Source organism: Octopus bimaculoides, chromosome 1 (genome assembly GCF_001194135.2).
Source record: "Octopus bimaculoides isolate UCB-OBI-ISO-001 chromosome 1, ASM119413v2, whole genome shotgun sequence".
Lineage (NCBI taxonomy): Eukaryota > Metazoa > Mollusca > Cephalopoda > Octopoda > Octopodidae > Octopus > Octopus bimaculoides.
The window spans coordinates 129,006,715-129,013,743 of NC_068981.1; the positions used below are offsets into that span (position 1 = coordinate 129,006,715).

Sequence of the window (7,029 nt, forward strand, 5' to 3'; positions counted from 1 at the left end):
TCAATATAATTATGCTAAAGGTTTCGAGATGATATCCCAACCAATCTGTGTGGCACTCCGTCGCTTACGACGTCGAGGGTTCCAGTTGATCCGATCAACGGAACAGCCTGCTTGTGAAATTAACGTGCAAGTGGCTGAGCACTCCACAGACACGTGTACCCCAAACGTAGTTCTTGGGAATATTCAGCGTGACAAGGCTGACCCTTTGAATTACAGGCACAACAGAAACAGGAAGTAAGAGTGAGGGAAAGTTGTGGTGGAAGAGTACAGTAGGGTTCGCCACCATCCCCTGCCGGAGCCTTGTGGAGCTTTAGGTGTTTTCGCTCAATAAACACTCACAACGCCCGATCTGGAAATCGAAACCGCGATCCTATGACCGCGAGTCCGCTGCCCTAACCACTAGGCCATTGCACCTTCACAACCCAACTAATAAATATTGATTAATTAAGAGAAAAACAAGCAGACTGAATGGAAGAAAAAGATTTAAACTTTAGAAAACATAACTACAACCATGAAGTTTCAGGTTCAGTCTCATTGCACAGCACCTTGGACAATTACCTTCTATTATAGCCCCAGGACAACCAATGTTTTGAGTGAATGTGGTTGCCAGAAACTGTACAAAAACCCATTGCGTGTGTGTGTGTCTCCATAGCGACATTTGACAATCAGTGTTGGCTTGGTTACATCCCAGTAATTCAGTGGTTCAGCAAAACAAACCAATAGAATCAGTGCCAGACTTCAAAAAAAAAATTGGGGGTGAATTTGTTCAACTAAACTAGTCTAAACATATTTAGCCTGTAACTCATAGCCAGTAATAATCACTGGTTAGAAATAGCTACCAAATCTCACCCAAATTACATTCTAAAAAAATGCAGTGGATAATACCATACAAGGCAGCAAAAATGCTTTAATTAAAAATCTACTAAAATAAGGATGATTTCAGGTAAAACAATAGAAACTGTTCAAATCATGTACAAACAAAATCTAATTTTGATCCTTTTTCAAGTAAATGCCAGCCATGATATACATGTAACTATACACTATTAATGTTATACTATAAAAAGGTTGGTTTTCAACTAGTGTAGAGTAGCAGAAAATGCCTTTTGGTACCAACCCACCTCAGACTGCCCCTGATTTTATAACTTCCTACTTTATGACACAAACTTCCTGTTTTAAAGTGATCTAGCATAAAGCCATCATATAAATTTAGGATTCAAACACCAGCTTAATATTGAAATTTTTATTTTGTTAAATTCATTATTTTTAAAACTAACTGAAACAAAGACTGTATTTCAACAAAAATATAGTAAGAAATGGGTTCAGTTAAATGATTTATTCTACTCTACCATTCTCCCACATAACTAGTCACAATTACATGTAATATACCATATTTTTACAAGTCCTATTATATCTAAGAGAAAACATTTGAAGCAGAATTTTTTTTTCTGGGAAAAGAACTTTAAACTCTTAATTCACTTAGTCATTAATACTTTGTATTTTCTGATAATGTTTAAGGTTTTTCAGTATTGGTCATTGTTTCAAGCTTTGCAAGAGACATCCAGTTGAATATAATTTCACTTGTTTTATCCTACCCATCAGGTTAAATAATAACTACTTTCAGTTTACAATCAGTGGAAATTAGGAAAGCTGCTGGCTGGAATTTCAACCAATACTACAATTAATATTAACTTGTAGTTAAGTTCAAATCATTTGGAAAATTCATTTCAAAATCATAATATCATACAATTAACTTCATCTTACTGTAACTGAGAGAAAATTGATCTTTGGAATAGTATTTCTAAATTCCATAAATAAATTTTTAAAATTTCTTAACATGTCAGAGGTACTGACAAAATATTTTGTGTTGTTTGGTTACATGCTTATGCTAAGTCTCAACTTCTCCTTTCCAAGATTGATAAATCTTTCTACTAAAGATACAAGGCCTGAAATTTTGGAAGCAGGGCTAAGTCGATTACATCAACCCCAGTGGTCAACTTATATACTTATTTTATCAAACCCCAAAAGGATGAAAGACAAGGTCAACCTCAGCAGAATTTAAACTCAGAACATGAAGCTGGAAGAAATCTTAGATTCAGTGAGTTATAACTTAGAAGACATTTCCCCAGCATGGTCTCACAGTCCAATCATTGAATGAAATTAAAATGTTACATTCCCCAAACTTTCAAATACAAGTGGATTTACAAAATGTGCAATAAAATTTCACAAATAGTGTGACCATAACTTAGAATAAGGTTCGTTCTCATAACATCCTCAAAAATTTCATAGCAATGAGCTCCAACTATTTACCTAAATCTAAAGTATTTAAACTATTTTTCATCTAAATTTATTTGAAGAGTAAACTATATTTTCATATTAACTTTATAAACCACTTAGAAATAAACTGATCTTTGTAGGGGTTAAAAAAAAAAAAATGCAGGGGTGTCTAATACCAAATCATATTTCTGTAAAATTCCCAATCTTTTTAAGAAAGCAGATACAAAGCTTTGAGTTAAGTTATAAGTTGCTCAAAAAACAACTAAACATTTAAGCTTTAGCATTAAAGCAGTACTCAATACTTGAATTTTTAGTATTCTAATTAATGTGATAGCTAATAAAACAAATAAGAACAGAAAACTAGTCAAATTCCTAAGAAATTAAGTATAAGCAACTGTAGCTCAGCTTACCTCTGAGTGTTAAATATTAGGAATGGGGTTTATGTAACATAAAAAATGTGCAACAAATATTGAAACGCATATTCAACACAAATATACCAATTAGAATGTTAACTTAAAATCATTTAACAAAATCAACACTTGTAATCTAATTTTAAAATGAGAATTAAGCAAAACATGAACTGGAGGGAGGTTAGTAAGTCAGAAAGAAAGCAGAAGTCAGAATAAGCCTATATTAAATGCTTATAAGGAAATTAAAATCAAACATTGGTTATAAGCTTATTACTTAAATGTTTTGATGTACAGAAAATTTAAATATTAGATATGATGGCTTAGTAAGAAAGGGAATATCTTTCTATAAACAAGCATGCAGACCGTTTCAAGTTCAAGCCAAAGAAAAATGCATGCTGTCTTCAATGAAATATATTTTATTAGCCATAAGTCTTTTAACCAAATTTCCAAATATAATTGAAACATCTGATTAATTTCATAAAGAATGCAATATAATATATATAATTATATAATGTATATATTTCAGTTTAAATTTATTAAAATTAATATTTCCTATTTAATTTTATCAGTCTTAAAATCTATGGGAAAAAAATTTAACCAAGTGCAACTCTGGATGCAAAAAATAAGCAACCCAGCCAAAAATATTCATCTAAGTAACAACTAAAATCTAAAAGCAGTGTTACAATAAAACTTGGATAATAAGATAAACAGACTAATAGCAATAGCAAAATAAAATATATTTATATTAATAACAAAAGGAAACAATCTGCAAACCAGTTCTATGCTACTTGTCAGCTCCAGTTCAATAAATTACTTTTAGACAGCAAGACTTTTTTTCAATTACTTTTAAGGTGGACCTTACCAAATGTGCAAAGCAGGAAATAGAATTGAATAGAGCCATTAGACAAATTAGAAAGATAATATAGCAATAGGACAACCTAATGCAAACAAAATTGGTATCGTACCAATTCTATTAGATGTGCCAAGACAGAAGGAATAAAAAATAGTGACTGGTAACTGTACATTAATATTCCAAGAGCAATATGCATTGGAAATTAACAATCATTGTTAATGGGTTGGCATAGGCACACCACAAACCAGTGGAAACATTAGGAGAGGAAGTAGAGCTTGAAAAGGAGCAAAGCATTGATTCAATGTGAAATGGGAGTTCTAAAGTAACAGCTATCTATTTATAAAGGGTTTTTACTTGCTTTTAGGAAAAATTTGGACTAAGATGTTATACAACTTTAAGGAAAAAAATTAACACAATAGAGCAGCCACTGCAGTGCATAATTTATGCAATAAGAAATTCCTCACCATGCTTGGAAGAATGACCATCCACCAGTGCAGACTAGAGCCCCAGGGAGAACCTGTGGTGGACAGCAAAGCAGAAACTTTAGGAAAGTGGTATTTCACCCAACCAAAAACTAAATTCTGCAAATTAAAAACCAGATTGGAACAAGAGAATCCTAAAATTCTTAACATTCCTTGCCAGGAGCATGCCCAACAATTAAGAGTCTTACCAATATAGGAAATGGGATCTTGCTCATTTCTAAGTGGTGAATAAAAGAAAATATATAGTGTAATACTACTTTAACATATGTATATGTATGTGTGTATGTGTGTGTGTATATATTCATATATACACACACACACACACACACATATATATATATATGCATTAATGAAACAAACTCCAAATTGTTTAGTACCTTAAGGTTTGTGTAAGATTTCTAGTAAAATAAAATTTTAATAATGAAAATTAAGGAACTTTTTTTTTTTTTTTTTTAGCAAGGCTCTTCACAAAATCAATATAATATGTATATGCAGTCATATACAGTAAAATTATTCAAATTTCTCTTGGTAAATTTAAGTTTTAGTTGTACTAAAGATTTCCCAACACCCACAATTATTTGGTTTGAAAACAATAAATTTCTTATAAAGTACAGTATCCTTTGCCTTTAAGTTACCTAAATGCTGAAACAATTGGATAACTCTTGCATCCTGATCAAATAAATTCATCTTAAAATCTCATGGAAAAATGCAAAAATTTGTCACATTGACAATGTTTCTCAGAATTCAGACACCAACATGAATTATGCATATCATTCACATCTTTAACATGCAAGTTATCATTATTGTAAAAAAAAAAAAAAAAAAAATCAATCAAGCTTTATAATCTTAGTTCAGCAGTTTCATTAAACCAAAATTAGGGCCAGTAACCAAAACAAATAAATTGTATGAAACCCTGATATATCTTAATTTGTTTTTTGTTCTATTTAATCCTTATGATACCCCAAGACCTCTTTTGGTGCTGTTACAATCTTCCAGTTTTAAGTAATCATAAAACCTATTCAACTGTCATGTTAATTTATGTTCCAAATACCAGCTTAAGTTATTTTACTAAGTTTATTAATTTCAAAATTAACTAAATTAAAGGTAGTGTATTTCAACTGAAATATAGTAACAAGAGGGTTACATTCAAAATTTAGATAACCTGCCACAAGTGTTGAGTTTTGTTAAAGATGTTAAAATCCTTAAAGGTAAATGTTAGTCTTCAGAAACCAGTGACAACTACATCTGAAATATTACCCCACACATGCTTTAATTACAAATCACACCTTAAACTTGTAATTTCTCTTAACAGTTGAAGCTGGTATAAATTACAGAAGAAACTTTAGCCCAATTATTAGTCACTGCGGTTCTTTTTGTACTCCACACCCATTTCAGCATTGAGATAGTGTCATATAACCATTTTTGGAGCATGCCAAGTATATTCATCTTGACTATATTCAATGTTTAAAATTTCGGAAGTGTATAAATTTATCTTAAAGACATTTAATGGAGGACTGATTCGTTTAGAATTAGGGCTAACTAATGCATAAGAGTGTATTTAACGTTTAATTTCCAACTATATATATATATATTTTTTTTTGTGCAAGTGTTTTCTTATACAGCAGCTTTCTGATACTGGAGAGTGACAATATGTACATAGCAGCATATAGTTTGTTTCTGAGATGAAATCAATGCACAACAGTGTTGTAGTTCATCAGAAACAAACAGTGACAATAAACAAAAATACAATATAAAAGGTAAACCAAAAGCCCACAAGACTATTGGAATCCCTTTTAAACAAAAGAGCAGCAACAAGTAAATCCAAATTAACTCAATCAGTGGCTATGATAAAAAAAAAAAGAGATTAAAATTATCTATCATCTAACTTATAGAAACACCCATCCTCAAAGTGTAGTGCCTGTATAAATATGAAATTAATGTAAATCAAAAACACACCAGAAAACATCTAAGTAAAATACATAAAAAAACAAAAACCTTTATAATAAACTATTAGCTAAAATTAGTAGAAAAAATATTTTAACACCACAAAGAGCAAAAATTTAATAAGTAAACTGGTATAATCTGTTACTGTCTAACCCTTTAATCTACACAAAGGATATAAAAGTGTAAATAGCAAAATAATTTTGTATAATTTGGATTTACTTGTAGCAAAATGAATATGAATGTTTTTAGGTCTGTGATGAGGCAGAAGACCAAGTGACTGAAATAACAGATACCTAATGTTGCATTGTATGTACAATAGCAAATGCAGCATTAGATAAACCTGTAATTTCTTTAAAACAAAGTCTCCTACCACATCACAACCACTAACTGTCACATACCAAATCTTTATAATGGCTTTTACTCTTTGTTAGCACTGCCAGGTGTCTTGCTGCTTTACAAGAAATATTTCCCAACCTTCTCGGCTTCTTTTCTCGTGAACCTATTTAAAAATGTGTTGGTGGCAGAAGAGGGAAAAATAAAGAAAATATTAGACTGTCAGCAAGTGTATAGAACTTGGGGTAAAGCCGGTACTTAGACACTGACTAGCAAACCAACCAACTTACACCCAACTTATGTAAGTGGCTGAAAACAGTTACTTTTAGAAAAATTAATTTTTTTCTTCTTTAGAAAGCTTGTTGAAGTAAGCAGAGCTCAACTCCTTTCTCAACAGTTTCAAAACAAGCCATTCGTAATACTTTGAAAACAAAATTTTTTTTTAATTTCAGATCCATTTGCTTCAATGTCAGTAACATGTGAATGCTTCATCAGCATCTTTTCCCTACAGATTCACCCCAAGATCAATATAAACATGGAAACAAAAGTAAATTACATTATGAGCAATGTTAAAATGACTGAAAAATCATTTTGACATTTTCTTTTCATAATATGAATTAAAACTTCACTTACGGAATATGTGCATCCCTAAATATATATACTTTTTATATTCACATGTGCATGCGTGTGTGTGTATATATATATATATATATATATATATATATATATATAT

The 7,029-nt window shown here is 31.0% G+C and overlaps 1 protein-coding gene across 5 annotated transcripts in view; it reads right to left on the reverse strand.

Moving 5' to 3' along the window:
• The window catches only part of LOC106878071 (uncharacterized), a 30,848-nt gene that overhangs the window by 18,963 nt on the left and 4,856 nt on the right, over positions 1-7,029 (reverse strand). Inside the window, exons 2-3 of one of the 5 annotated variants that reach the window (XM_014927176.2) lie at positions 6,362-6,462; positions 4,002-4,054 (exon numbers count right to left, since the gene is read on the reverse strand). The exons of 1 other annotated variant lie outside the window; for it this stretch is intronic. The gene's annotated coding sequence lies outside the window, so the exon portion shown is untranslated. Of the gene's footprint in view, positions 1-4,001; positions 4,055-4,207; positions 4,237-6,361; positions 6,463-7,029 lie in introns of all 5 variants that reach the window. 3 more of the 5 variants (XM_014927183.2, XM_014927167.2, XM_014927191.2) reach the window with 3 other exon arrangements.